At 42.4% G+C, this 16,053-nt stretch overlaps 1 pseudogene; it reads right to left on the reverse strand.

Moving 5' to 3' along the window:
- Positions 1-1,639: 1,639 nt before the first annotated feature.
- LOC119823743 lies at positions 1,640-13,618 on the reverse strand (annotated as a pseudogene).
- Between the last annotated feature and the right edge of the window lie 2,435 nt (positions 13,619-16,053).

Below are 16,053 nucleotides of genomic sequence, written 5' to 3' on the forward strand. Positions count from 1 at the left end.
CTATGTAACTCTGGCCATCCTGGAACTCACTATGTAGACCAAGTGGCCCTCCAACTCACAGAGTTCTTCCTGCCTCAGCTTCCGAGTGCTGGGAACAAAGGCATTGACCACTACACCCAGCACTATCTTGGAGATCCCTTTTCCTAGAGTATAAAAAGGAATAAACTGAAGGGTCTCTAGCCAGCCCAAACGTGGGAAACATGACTCTTGTAGGCCTTGCCCTTATCTCCCATTCCCTCTGCCTTGCTAAAACCTACTAGATTACATTCCTGAAGCTAGCTAGCTCCAGAAGTCTATTCCCTTATCTGGCCAATTCCTTCTCCTAAATCTGATGACCAAGGTTCAACTATCAAAGTATTGAAGACCAACAATCAGAAGCCCCCTTTGGCTCACCTAATTAGCATGCCAAATCCAAACATCCCACCACATCCTAGCTGACACAGACCTCCCCTTTCTCTTCTGAAAAATCTCACCTACAAAGTCATTTGCTTTTGTTTTCTACCTGAGTTGAAAGCTGCCTCCTTTACAGTTGAAAGCTGCCTCCTTTACATTTCTTTCCTGGTTAAGAAAGGATCTTTTTTTTTTTTCTTTTTAAAAATGGATTTACTAAAACAGCTTCACACCCAGAGGACTTATAACCCCATATCCTCTGATGAAGCCATGGTGTTATTCATGAACATCTTCTGGGACCATGTTGGAAACTACAGGCTTAGTTAAGGTTAGGGCTGCATGGCAAAAGCTGTTATTTGTCAGTTTTGCTCATGGCCATGCCTGAAGCATGGTGGAGTCTGGAATACTTGTGAAAGAGGGTTTCCCAGATAAGCATGCGTCTGGGAGGCTCAGTAAAATGTTTTCATTAGTCATCCCTATTTCCTCCAGAAACCTGGGTCCATGTACCTCCCTTCTCTAAAACAGACCCAGACTGACTTCTCAAACCAATGGGATACTTGCCTTGAAACAGGAAAAAAATCTTCTTCCCAAAATCTAGTCTAGTCAGATTCTAAACTGCTGACATCCTCCTGAGGAAAGTGAGGGGCTCTTTTGGAGGATTTTCTTATCGGCATAAATAAGCACAAGCAGGTCTACAAACTGCACTGCCACCCCAAGACTTCTAAAGGGGTAACTTTGGCCTGCTCCTCCTAACTGGATCAGTAGGGCATAAATGTCAATAATTAAGGAAAGAGAGTTGTACTTTGACTCTTGTCCAATTATCCTAACTAAGGAGATTCAAACAATCAGGGCCTTCCAATGGCATCACCTGTAGGACGTAACCATCCACAACTAGTTTCAGTTGGTAATAAGTCACATTTTATACACCCCACTAAGCACAGCAACATGTTAACACCCAAACAGCTTCGAGAGTTCCACCAAGAACCTGACCTTAACTCAGCAAACCTTACCCAAAGTAGTCAAGAGCTGAAATTCTGGCTGCTGTACCGAAGAAGACATCCCCTGCACAGATGATTGAGAATGTAGCCCACACAATCCACACACGGAGGAAGCCAGCACTAAGAGGACTTTCTCTGAAGTCCATTCATCTTTGGGAACAACATTCTGAGTGGTTGGAACCACTCTGCTTGATGAGTAAGGTCTCAATGTGGTCCACTTCCCCCCATGTTGTGAGCTAACCAAGCATCTGCTAACTGGTCTCTTTAAGATCCTCCATTGTAGCTCATTATGAAGGGAGTAGGTGGTGCTTGGCCTGGGCTATCTGGCCCCTGCTTCTTTGCACAGTTTATACAGATGTAATTGTCATTTTCAGCCATTTCTGGGGATACACCAACACAAACTTGATGAAACCACTCATCACAGCCACCATCACATTGCATCCAGTCTACCTTTTTCGAAAAGCGGTCACATGGGCCACTTTTAAAACTACTATTTTTTATTCTTCTCTTCTTCCATTACAAATACAACTCTCTTGCCCTTACACGGCCTTTGGCAGTTCTGGGCTGCACACACGGCATTCTCATCAGATTCCTCTGCTCCTGACCAGTCATCCTTTGAGGGGATATCCAGCACTTTTTTCTCTCTTTTTTTCTCAGTATTCTCTTTCACAAGCTCGACTTTGGCTGCAGAAGCCTTTTCTTTCTTTTTCTTTCTCTCTTCTTTTGCTAGCTTCTTGGCCAACTTATTCAGCTCTTTGGATTTGTTCACATTTAATTTTAATTCTTTTTAGGTTTATCTATTTTCTTTAGCTCCTTGACCTCTGTTTTCCTTCTCTAGCTTCTGTTTCCATTTCTTTTCAGAAGAATCCTTTTCTTTCATTTTTAGTAGTTTCTCTTCCATGCTATCATCCTCCATGATATGAAAGAATCTGTCCTCTGAGGGTGGATTGTGGCCCGCAGAATCCGCCATATGTGTTGTGTCTCATCTAGAGACACTTCTAGGAGGTCTCCCACCATCATGAGTTCTTCCAACTGGGCTTTTGCTCCAGGAGACAACTCTAACACCAGAGGCTCCAAACTTCGGGGGACCAAAGGGCTCTTGCGAGGCTGCTTTCTTGGTGTGCTAGAACCTTGAGAACAACTCTTAGAAGCAGAAGAATACGCATGCTCTGCACAGAATGAAGGTGCTGTCCACATGTGAGTTAACACTTCCTCAGATTTAATGGGAATTTCTTCATCGCAAAAGAGATTGGGTTTCAGACTACTAGAGGATTTCCACACTGGCTGCATCCTTCATGTCATAGCCGTATGTTTCCCGAACATCTTCATCAGAATCTGTTTTTTCATCATCATAGTCCACTGTTTGGCGGGAGTGGGGGGAGGAGATGATACACTACTTGCCACCCACCTAAAAGCAGACTGTTGGGAACTAGGTAAGTGTCCCTGTAAGTCTGGATTGGCAGCTTCTTTTTGGAGCTCTGCAATGATGATCTTTTCAGTTTTTTCTCGTGCTGCTTGTTCCACCATATGTTGGCTTAACACAGAGGGTTTGGCCAGGGCAGAGGACAGTTCATCTCTGGCTAAGGCTTGCCGTGCTCTATCTTGCCAACTCACGGCACGTTCTGTCAACACTGAAGTGCCTCTTCTTCAGGCAATGGTACAGGCAACTTCTAAAGGGATACCAAGAGTGACAAAATAGTCTTTAGCCTGGGTCTTCAAGATATCATACAAAGAGGGCAAAGGAATTTTATGTCTTTAGACTGCCAGCTAGATCCCTTTTTCTGCAAACTTGATTTAGGCAGGGGAACACAGCTGTTATGGAACCAGTCTTTACAGAGCTCAGACTGTAGCATAAACCCACTAGCTGTCTTGCAGCAAATACAAAATTTTACTTCTATGCAGCCCTCAGTTATCATCTTGGCTAGGTTGGCTGCTCCAAGGGAATGCATGGCCTCAATCTCTTTTTTGTTCTTGTTCTTTGAAAACTGCCACCACCATGGCTGTATCTCTGGTCTCCTCCAGTCCTTCTTCTAAATCACTCAAAGGTTCAAGGTCTATGTCCTTCTCCTTTGGTTAAGAAAGGATCTTTCACCAAAAGCAATCTACAGGTTCAACACAATGCCCAGCAAAATCCCAGCAAAATTCTTCAAAGAACTCGAAAGAAAGCTACTCAACTTCATATGGAAAAGCAAAAAATCCAGGATAGCCAAAACAATCCTGTACAATAAAAGAATGTCTGGAGGCATCACAATCCCTGACTTCAAACTCTACTACAAAGCTACAGAACTGAAGACAGCTTGGTATTGGCATAAGAACAGATAGGAGGAATAATGGAACCAAACAGAAGACCCAGATATCAATCCACACATCTTTGAACACCTGATTTTTGACAAAGAAGCAAAATATCAGATGGAAAAAAGAAAGCATTAACAAGTTGTGCTGGCATAACTGGATATCAACATGTAGAAGAATGAACATAGACGCATATTTATCACCATGCACAAAACTGAAGTCCGAATGGATCAAAGACCTCAACATAAAGCCAGCCACACTGAACCTTATAGAAGAGAAAGTGGGAAGTACACTTGAATGCATTGGCACAGGGAGCCACTTCCTAAATATAACCCCACTGAACTAAACGGAGAATTCTCAACAGAAGAATTTCAAATGGCCAAAAGATACTTAAGGACATGTTCAACTTCCTTAGCTATCAAGGAAATGCAAATCAAAACAACTTTGAGATACCATCTTACACCTGTCAGAATGGCTAAAATCAAAAACTCCAGTGATAGCCTATGCTGGAGAGGATGTGGAGTAAGGGGAACACTTATGCTGGTAGGAATGCAAACTTGTACAAACACTTTGGAAATCAGTGTGGCAGTTTCTCAGAAAATCGGGAGTCAACTTACCTCGGGATCCGGCCACTCTTGGGAATATACCCAAGAGATGCCCAATCATACTACAAAAACATTTGTTCAACTATGTTCACAGCAGCGTTATTTGTAGTTGCCAGATCCTGGAAACAACCTAGATACCCCTCAATGGAAGAATGGATAAAGAAAGTGTGGCACATCTACACATTAGAATACTACTCAGCGGTCCAAAACAATGAATGACATCTTGAATTTTGCATGCAAATGGATGGAAATAGAAAACACTATCCTGAGTGAGATAACTCAGACCCCAAAATATGAATATGGTATCTACTCACTCATTAGTGGATTCTAACCATAAACAAAGGGCATTGAGCCTATAGTTCGTGATCCTAGAGAAACTAATAAGGTAAACCCAAAGAAAAACAAATATAGATCCTCCTGGAAATTGGAAGCAGACAAGATCGCCAGGCAAAAGTTGGGAGCATAGGGGTGGGGGTATGGTGGGGGAAGGGAAGAGGGGGAAAGAGAAGGGAGAAGGGGAGTGTTAGGGAGAGCGTGGGGGAGTGGGATGGTTGACATGGACGAAAGATGGGTATGGGAGCAGGGAAGAAGATATTTTAATTTAAGGAGCCATTTTTGGGTTGGCAAGAGGCTTGGCTCTAGAGGGGTTCCCAGGTGTCCATGGGGATGTCCCCAGCTAGGACCCTAGGCAGTGGAGAAGAGGGTGCCTGAACTGGCCTTGTCCTGTAGTCAGACACATGACTATCTTGAATATCACCATAGAACCTTCATCGGGTGATAAATTGGAGATAGAGACAGAGACCCACATCGAAGCACTGGACTGAGCTCCCAAGGTCCAGTTGAAGTGCGGACCACGAGGGGTTGGTCCACCCACTGAGACAGTGTGCCTGAGCTAATGGGAGCTCACCAAATCCAGTGGGACTGGGACTGAAAGAGCATGGGATCAAACTGGACCCTCTGAATGTGGCTGACAATTGGGGCAGACTGAGAAGCCAATGATAATGGAACAGGGATTTGTCTCTACTGCATGTACTGGCTTTTTGCGATCCTAGTCTATTTGGATGCACACCTTCCTAAGCCTGGATGGAGGAGGGAGGGCCTTGGACTTCACACAGGGCAGGGTACCCTGCCCTCCCTTAGGACTGGAGGGGGAGGAGGAAGGGTGAGTGTGGGAGCTGGAAGGAAGTGGGAGGAGGGAAAGAAATGGAAATTTTGAATGGTATTATTTATAAAGTAATAAAAAATATAATCTGCTGAAAGAAATAAAAAGTCAGAGAAACAAGAAAAAATTTAAAAAGCAAAATAAATAAATAAATGTAACCCCAGCAGCACAGACACTGAGAGAAACAATTAATAAATGGAACATCCTGAAACTGAAAAGCTTCTGCAAAGCAAAGACAACTGACAGCCTACAGAATGGGAAAAGATCTTCACTAATCCCACATCAGACAGAGGTCTGATCTCCAAAATATACAAAGAACTCAAGAAATTGGACACCAAAAGAGCACATAATTTGGTCTGGTGAGATGGCTCAGTGGTTAAGAGCACTGACTGCTCCTCCAGAGGACCCAGGTTCAATTCCCAGCACCCACATGGCAGCTCGCAGCTGTCTGTAACTCCAATTCCAGAGAATCTGACATCATTATATTAATAAGCATGAAATAAAATTACTAAGTAAAGTTTTTTTTTTTAAAAAAAGAATACATAATCCAATAAAAAAAAAATGGAATACAGACCTAAACAGAGAACTTTCAACAAAAGAATCTAAAGTAGCTGAAAGACACTTAAGGAAATACTCAACATCCTTAGTCATCAGAAAAATGCAAACCAAAACAACTCTGAGATTCCATTTTACACCTGTAAGAATGGCCAAAATCAAAAACACTGATGACAACTTATGCTGGAGAGGCTGTGGGGGAAAGGGAACACTTCTGCATTGCTGGTGGGAATGCAAGCTGGTACAGCCCCTTTGGATGCCAGTGTGGCAATTTCTCAGAAAATTAGTGAACAACCTTTCTTAAGACCCAGTAATAACACTTTTGGGTATATATCCAAAGGATTCTCAACTATGTTAATAGCAGCTTTGTTTGTCATAGCCAGAAACTGAAAACAACCTAAATGCCCCTAGATCAAAGAATGGATAAGGAAAATGTGGTACATTTGCACAATGGAGTACTATCAACAGAAAAAAATAACATCCTGAATTTTGCAGAAAAAATGGATGGAGCTAGAAAACATCATTTTGAGTGAGACAATTATCACATGTACTCACTCATAGGTGGTTTTTAAACATAAAGCAAAGAAAACCAGCCTACAAAACACAATCCCAGAGAACTTAGACAACAATGCGGATACTAAGAGAGATTTACACAGATCTAATCTACATGGGAAGTAGAAAATAGAAAAAGACAAGATCTCCTGAGCAAATTGGGAGCATGGGGACCATGGGGGAGGGTTGAAGAGGGATGGGAGAGGCAGGGAGAGGAACAGAGAAAACTGTAGAGCTCAATAAATATTAAAAGAAGAAGAAATAGTGCTCTAATTAATATCCTTGCACATGTGTCTTTTGGTATCTGGCTAAGCTAAAAAAGAAAAGATATTTTGTGAAAACGTGTTTGGGTGTGGTTTGTACCTCATCTGGGATCCAGAAAGGAACCTCCGCTGTTTGAGGGTCCCTTCATAAATAGTCGCTGAGGCCAGAGATTCTGCAGGAATACAGGAGAAATCAGTGGCTAGAGAGCTGTGTTAGGGTGGGCTTTCGGTGATGGAGCTGGTTTTGAGATCTCCCTGCTCTCTGTAAATAACTCTCATCCATACTCCTGTTATTATTACCAATAAAATCTCATTAGTTCATTCAAACTGGACACAGGTCTGTCCCAGGCTCCCTTTTGATGGTGAGTAGGCCTGTTGTTTCTCCCCAGGAAGTCTCAGACAACACATAGGTGTGGCCAACTGCATCATGCTGTCACCACCACTGACTGACATGATTCCACTGTCATGCCTTCTCCCCCATGACTGACTGAAGTCCCCTGAAAATTTTAGCCAAGGTAAACCTTCCTCCCTTGGGTTGTCTCTGACAGGTATTTCGTCATGGTGTTGAGAAAAATCACTGATATCCACGTTGGATTTTCTTGGACACCTTTAGCCTTTTCCTAGCCCTGTCTACTTGTAATTGCTTAACTAATCAGGTACAAATTAATTATGTAATCATTTTGTTCTCTTATAGTCTGCAAACTTCAAGACCAGTGGCTTAGCAGGTAAGGCATTTCTCACCAAGCCTATGACCTGAGTTTGATCCCTGGGACTCAGGGAAAGACTTGGTTGTCAAATATTATTTTAACCAGGCAAAGATGTGTTACATTTGTTTATGGTGCAGACTATTACTTAAACTATGTAAAGTTGTGTTACTTTGTTTATACTGTATTTATTTAGTGATGTAAGGATATGTGTTTAATTATATAGAGATACATTGCATTTGTTTTACTTTGCTGGCCTAGGGCAACTGATTGCTCTAATAAAAAAGCTGAATGGCCATTAGCTAGGCAGGAGAGGGTTAGGTAGGGTTGGCATGCAGAGAGAATAAATATGAGGAGAAATCTAGGCTCAAGAGGAATGAAGGAAGAACTAGAGAAGGAAGAGAGAACAAGGGACATGCCAGGGCAAGAAGCCAGGCAGATGCCAGACAGACAGACATAAAGAAGCAGTGAATGTAAAATATACAGATATAGAAAGGTAGATAAAGAGAAACAGGTTAATTTAAGTTAAAAGAACTAGCCATAAACATGCCTAAGTTAGGCCCAGCATTCAAAATTAATAAGTCTTTGTGTCATGATTTGGGACCTGGTTGGTGGCTCAAAAGAAAAAAAGCCTGGTACAAAAATAGACACCCAAAAGTTGTCCTCTGACCTCTATACACAGGCTATTGCATATCTTCCCCATCGCACACACATGCACACAATCATCAGTCAATAAAGCTTGTATGCTTTAAAACAACAGAAACCATGGATTTTGTTCAAACTTTTATCCCTTGAGCCCATTATGACATGTGGATCTACAGAAATTCAGTAAACATTTCTCATCCTGATGACCTATATTTGCCAATGATGGATTTGCAAGAAAGCTTTAATCTCTAGGAATTTTTTTAACTGTTTCAAAGAATGGGAGCTGAATAGCATAGATGTTAGGTCAATGTAATTTTGTCCCAACATTTTGATAAGCAGTAGCCTAGATTTATGTTCACTGAAAGACTTCATTAAGCATGAGTACTCAAAACACCGTTCTTTTGTTGTCTAGAAGGCCGAGAATGGTATAGAAAGGAAGGTGTACTGGCTGGCTTCGTGTGTCAACTTGACACAAGCTAAAGTCAACAGAGAGGAAGTAGCCTCAGTAAACAGTACTCCTCCATGGCCTCCGTATCAATCCCTGGCTCCCGGATTCTGTCCTGTTTGAGTTCCTGTCCTGTTTGAGTTCCTGTCCTGACTTCCTTCAGCAGTGCTGAAGTATAACCTTTCCTCTCCAACTTGCTTTTTGGTCATGGTGTTTCATCGCAGCAATAGAAACCCTAAATAAGACAGGAAGGATGTATTTTCCTGTTTCTACAGTAGAGCATAGACAGAGGTAGCAACCACCAGATCTCAGGAAATGTGGTATTCTGTTGGCACATGTCTTAGGGTTTCTATTTCTTTGATATAACACCACAGTCAAAAGCAACTTAGAGAGCAAAGGATTCATTTCATCGTTCAACTCTCAGGTCACAATACACAGCTGAAGGAAGGCAAGGCAGGAACTCAGAGCGGAAACCTGAAATCAGGAACTGAAGTATGGGTCGTAGAGCAGTGCTGCTTACCGGCTTGCTCACTCGTGGCCTGCTCAGCCTGCTTTCTCGTAGCAAACAGGACCAACAGCCCAGAAACAGCAACACCACAATAGACTGAACCCTCTACATCAATCACTGATTGTGAAAGTGCACTACAGACTTGCCAGCAGGCCAGTCTTCTGGGGATATTTCCTCAAATGATAGACCCTCTTCCCAATGACTAGCATGAAACAACCCAGAACTTCAACAAGAGTTGACAGTTTGGGTAGCTCTAAGAGACATGATAATTCAGTCTGGTCATCACCACAATCCTCTTCCTACACACACACAAACACACATACACAGTGGTTTAATAATTGTTGACCATAAGAGAGGAAAGTTGGAGCCGAATAATACAAGTAGACTTTGAGTTCTTAAGAAAGAGTAATCTTCCAATTAAAGGACACTCACTTGAATACTGATACTCCTTATGTGATCTTTGCAATTACCCCCTTGTAGTGCAACACATACTCTGTGCTCTCTGTTACATCTGTAGCATACTGCCTGCACTACAGGATGGTTCACTAGTCAGGCAAGGGGCTGGAGATTGAAACACACACACATACACACACGAGACATGGGTCATCTGGGGCTCCTTGACTAATGGCCACACCCTAACTCTCAGCTACAAGCCCACCAGAAACCACTCTCCTGACATCAGGAACTCCTGAGGGTCTTGTGCTCAGAGCAGCTGCAAAACAAGTTGTTTGCTCAGAGCAGCTGCAAACATAGGAAAACAAGTTGTTTACTCCAACAGGCAGGGGGTCACAGGAAATTCAGTGTCAGGGATCCACAATCCCCAATATCCCCTTTTGCCAGAAAAGTGTCAGAAGGAATGTTTGGCTTTAAAATGGTAGCACTGACCTGAGCTCAAATTTTCCTGTGTTAAAACAGATTGTGGCATGCTGTCTCCAGCTGGAGTAGGTAGAGGCAGGTACCCTTACATTATAATAAACAAAATATATATGAACAGATTTGACAAATTCCAGGCTACTGAATGGCAAAATTAATATCCAACAAAAACCATACAAACTGTTATCAACAAATGAATAAATTTCTAGGTGTGGAAATTTGAATGTAATTGACTCCCCATAATCTCATAGGGAGCAGCACTATTAGGAGATGCAGCTTTGTAAGAGTGGGTATGGCCTTGTTTGAGAAAATGTGTCATTGTGAGAGCAGGCGTTGAGGTTTCCTATGCTCAGGATACTGCCCAGTGTCTCAGTCAACTTCCTGTTGCCTGCAAGATGTAGGACCCTCAGCTACTTTTTCGGTATCATATCTACCCACATGCCACCATGCTCCTGGCCATGATAATAATGAACTGATCCTATGAAACTGTAAGTGAGCCATTCCAATTAAATGTTTTTCTTTATAACTAGAGTTGCTATGATCATGGTGTCTCTTCACATCAATAGGAAACCCTAAGAAGAATTTGGTACCAGGGACTGGGGTATTGCTGTGATAGGCCTGACTGTAATGGTTGTTCTGTCCCTTTAAGAGTCAAGCCTTGCCCACCCCCTCTCTGTTCACTGAGGCAGGCAGATCTTCCTGCTTGCAGCCTGAGTCCCTTCTTTTTCCATCCCCCTCTCAGAGGCAACCTCTCTCTCTCTCTCTCTCTCTCTCTCTCTCTCTCTCTCTCTCTCTCTCTCTCTCTCTCTCTCTCTCTCTCTCTCCCCCTTTCTCTCTGCCTCTCTGCTGTCCTCCCCTTCTCCATAATCCACTAAATAAATATCCAGCCTCACTCTGCATGGTGTGCCTATCCATCTGTGTCTCGCCTGGAGGCCACATGGTTCCCTGCCTGGAGACCAGCTGCCTTCAGAGACCTGCAGTGTGGTCTCCTGGCAGGCCCATCCGTCTATCTCTCCTCATGGCCTGCTGCAGCTGCTCCGGGACCTGTGCCAGTCCCTGCCTGGGACTGGCTGCTCTCAGGACCCGCTGCCTGCTGCCACCACTCATGGATCTTCAGCATTTCTGCCAGGACCTAGGGATCAGCAGCATTTTTAATCCATTTCACTGACTGTGTGTTTATTGGGAGGAATTTGGACTTTGGTACTTTGGATTATGAAAACAGTGGAATGCTTTAAGTACTGCTTAATGGACCATACTAATAGAAGCATGGAATACAAAGGTGATAAGAGTTATTGAACTGTTGAAGGTTCACTCAAAAGGTTTCAGAGGAGAAGAATTTAAGTATGTTGTTCTTGTGATATTTTGGTGAAGAAAGTGACTGCCTTTTGCTCTTGTCTGAAGAGTTTTCTGAGGCTAAAGTGAAGAGTTTTGGATTAATTTCATTAGCAGAAGAAATCTCAAAACAGCCTAGTATAGACACTGTCCTGTGGATATTGGTAGTAACTCTAATGAAGATTTATAGTGAAAAGGAGCAGCTGAGCAGGGTAAATTGCAAAAAGTAAATTTGGAGGAGAAAAAGAGCACCAGGAAGTTAAATAGAACTAAATTCAGTGTTCAAGGAGATAAATGGATTAAGAAATGGAATAAAGGGAGTGGTGACCTCAGGAAAAGATTCCACCCAGCTAGATTTCCAATTTGTGGAAAGAAACTAAAGAAAGGCACACCTTTAATCCCAGCACTGGGAAAGCAAAGACTGGCAGATCTCTGAGTCTGAGGCCAATCTAATCTACAGAGCAACTTTCAGGACAGCCAAGTTTGGGCAGAGAAAGACAGAAAGCTGGTGAAGATGTAATTGAATGAAGGGTCATGTTCCAGCCCCAGCAAGCAGCAGAACTTGGCCAAAGCTTTTCTCTGTCTCTGTCTCTCTGTCTCTCTCTCTCTCTCTCTCTCTCTCTCTCTCTCTCTCTCTCTCTCTCTCTCTCTCTCTCTCTCTCTCTCTCCTCACATAGTCTAGGACTCCTGAAGCAGCTGGTCACATAGCATGCACAGTTGGAAAGCAGAGAGCAGTAGATACACTGTGCTCTCTCTCTCTGTCTACTCACATAGTCTAGGACTCTTGCTCAGAAAATGGTCCCACCAGAAGCTGAGATGGGTCCTCCCTCACCAATTAATAAAATATCCCTTCACAGGCATGTCCAAAACCCCATCTCCTAGCTGGTTTAGATTATGTCAAGTAGACAATTGACACCACTGCCCATTACATTCAGCAAGTATTAACTGCAAACAGTCCCCCGGGGTCTCTCTCTGGAATAAACAGTCATTTGTTCACATCTCCCTAGGGATAATGTCACAAAACAACTGTTAAACTTGAGGGGAAGGTCATAGGGATCTAAATTAATAGCCAGTTGTCCAGAATCACAGGTGGCAGCCTGGGCCCTGTGATTGGTGCCTAGAGTGGGGTAGTCCCATGGAAGTGAGCTTCTAATCTGTGGAAGTCAACTCTGTTCTGGGTAGGTAGTGCCAGAGTTGAGTGGTGTCTGCTGGAGAGCTGGGTAGTGTGTGAAGAAAATGCTATATCAGAGTTTTCTGTGTCCTGTCAGGGACATGATAATAAGAAAAACAAAGTCTAGCCGGGCGGTGGTGGCACATGCCTTTAATCCCAGCACTCGGGAGGCAGAGACAGGCGGATCTCTGAGTTCGAGGCCAGCCTGGTCTACAAGAGCTAGTTCCAGGACAGGCTCTAGAAACTACAGGGAAACCCTGTCTCGAAAAACCAAAAAAAAAAAAAAAAAAAAAAAGAAAAAGAAAAACAAAGTCTTTTTCCCTGTCTCTTACATTACACCTCCCAATCTGTGCTGTTTCTGTTAGAGAAGCATTAGGAGAATAATACAGTTGGAATATAGTAAAAGTTGAGAGTCTGTCAGGTCTTTATTAGCTATCATATTCCGAGCCCCAAGGGACTAATAACTCTCCTGTTAGACTCTCCAGGTTACAAGGCTGCTGCATCCTTTATACACAGCACTACATGGGCCATTGCCTTCACAGTCTCCTGTTTTCTAAAGATATATTCTGTCTTGTTCTTTATATTATAAATGGTCAGCTCAGTGTTTTTAAACCTGCATTTGGTAATTCACTAATGTCTCCAAGCCTGCTTTTTGCTCATGGAAACTAATTTGAGGGACTAGCTCATTATCTGTTTACTAGCCATTGTGATTTAAAATGAAATGCTTTGAAGACAGAGCACCTCCTTAATTTATAATGGAATTATGTTCCCCCAAAAGTCTACAATAAATTGAAAACATCACAAGTCAAATGCATGTAATTTATCAAATACTGGTAGTGTTTGACTATAAAGTTTCTCTCTCTCTCTCTCTCTCTCTCTCTCTCTCTCTCTCTCTCTCTCTCACACACACACACACACACACACACACACACAAAGGCCTATTTATTGAATTGAAGGCTTGGTTGCTAGCTGGTGGATTCAACCACTAAAAGCTGACTCTACCATGAAAACTTTGACATCACTTGGTGATGCATCTGAGATTAGAGAATTATACCACTGGGGATGTGTTGATGGGAGCTATATACTGTCTGGAGCCCCCAAAGCTGTAAACTCCAATAAGCATTTCTTCCTTTTATTAATTTATCTGAGACAAAGTTTTACTACATAGCCCAGCTGCACCTAAGTTTGTGATCCTCCTGACTCAGCCTCCCATCTACTAGGACTACAATCATGTACCACCAGCATGGCCAGCACTTTTCTCACGTTTCTCTCTCACACATCCTTATCACGGCAAGTGATAGTGACTACCGCATACATTATCTGGCTACCCAGTGCACCATAGAACATCTGTTGTTTACTCTCATCAGTGTGACACTGCCCCAACCTTGAAAGAGTCTCATAGTATATGAAAGATTAGCACAGAAAAAGATAAGAAATCAAAGTGATGTTTCTGCTGAAAACGTGTCACATTAGCATCATCATAAAACTGAAAGATTTTAAATCATGGGCCATCTGTATTTACCTCCAGAAAGGACCCACACTGGTGTCTGAGCTGCTGAAGTCTTGGAGCACAGAAAACCAAGTTCAAGTTTTAGGTTTCTCTGGATAGTCCAAGAATCAGTAGGACTATAATTCTACATAGGTTATTTCATTTAGAAGTCATTCTTAGTTTATTGCAGGAAGTATTAACAACCCTTGTTTAAGATATGAGCTAATGTATCTCCTCTGTAGTTCATAAAAACGTCAAAATTAGCAATATTCTTGACCAATGGGAATATATCATTAGCCAAAAGCAGTACTCAGAGCAATTCTCTAGGCCCTTTTCTTTCCTTATAAATGAGGTTTAGTAATTCCTTAATGTTTTATCATGTAGTCTCCACTCTTAACAGTCTGTTGCAAGCCAAATTGGAAGAAAGGAGGAGACTGAGAGAAGGATGAGAGACTCAGGGAGATGTGCAGAAGGAGGAGGAGTTTGGCTTCTGGCTGCCATTCTGCTCCAAATAATTTTCCTCCAGTATGGGTGTGGTGAGGGGCTGGGTTTCAAGGTCATGAGTCTTATACACGTGAAGTAAGAAGAAAAGTTTTGCAATATCTCCATTCTTAGAATGGAGGCTATTTCTAAAGAAGTAGAAGAAATAGTTCTAAAGACTTTCTAATGGGCCTCAGGTTTTTTCTGTAAGAATTATGCCCAGAGCAAAAGTTCCTGGGGTTCTTCAAATTGTCATCTTGTTCTTTTCCAGAAAAGTGTGCATAAAGTTAGCCAGTCAATGCTCCTCACTCATCTGTATGCACAGTACCGCTGGTTCTGTGGTGGGGAAGACTACTTAGAAAACTATAGAGAGCCCACATCTACTCTGAAGAAGCTATCTTCTGTTCTGTAAGTATAAACTGATACATACATATACCAAAGACTTTAAAAAAATTAATAATCTGAGTGGAAAAATCCAAGATGAGCAAAACCAAAAAGGGGTGGGGGATAAGGCCAATTTGATAAAACAATACTTCCTGAGGAGATCAACATAATATTCTATCCATAAAACTAAGATATTCTCCTGGTAACTAACTATGCAAAATAAACCATCAGAAATGCAAGAGACATCTGAACACACACACACAATGGTTAGAGGAAAAACAATTAGTACTAAAAGGTTGTGTAGTGGGACCCGTGACTGGTTGCCCACATTCCAGTGAATGGCACCACAGCTATGGCATACAGGTAGCACTAATCGGACTTGTCAGTTATAAAAAAGAAAGCAAAGATGAAGAAGGCATAAAGTTGAGGCATCTAGGAGTTAGAGGGAGGCGTGAGTGAAGATACAATCTAAATACGTTGGATTCATGCATGAAATTACCAAAGAACATGTTTAAATACTGAAAGGAGTCTCCTAGATCAAAGAAGGAAATCATGAAAGGGAAGACACATATATAGAGAGAATGTACGATGGAGAAGGAAAGCATGAATGGGAAGACGGTAGACAGACAGAGAACGTGTACTATAGAGAAGGAAAGCATGAATGGGAAGACGGTAGACAGACAGAGAACGTGTACTATAGAGAAGGAAATCATGAATGGAAAGGTGGTTTATAGACAGGGAAGGTATACAATGAGAAGGAAAGCATGAATGGAAAGGTGGTACACAGACAGAGAAGAAAAGCATGAATGGGAAGGCGGTATACAGAGGCTCAGTCTAGCGATTCAGCATTTGATAGATAACATGAAATAGAGAAGGGATTATTTCTTTAAATTTCATTTTACATTTACCCCTTCCCTCTTGCCTCCCCCCCCCCCAGCCTAACCTCCCATCTACTCTTTCCAACGGGTAAGGGCTCCCATGGAGAGTCATCAAAGTCTAGCACATTTAGTTGGGGTAGGACCAAGCCCCTACCTCCTGCATTAAGGCTGAGCATGGCATCCCACCATAGGAAATGGCCTCCAACAAGCTAGTCCATGAATCTCAAATGACTGAAAAGACATTTAAGAAATTGCTCAACATTCTTAATCACTGGGTAAATGTAAATAAAAATGACTCTGAAATACCATTTTACACCAGTTATAATG

The sequence above is a fragment of the Arvicola amphibius genome, chromosome 9 (assembly GCF_903992535.2).
Source record: "Arvicola amphibius chromosome 9, mArvAmp1.2, whole genome shotgun sequence".
Classification (NCBI taxonomy): domain Eukaryota; kingdom Metazoa; phylum Chordata; class Mammalia; order Rodentia; family Cricetidae; genus Arvicola; species Arvicola amphibius.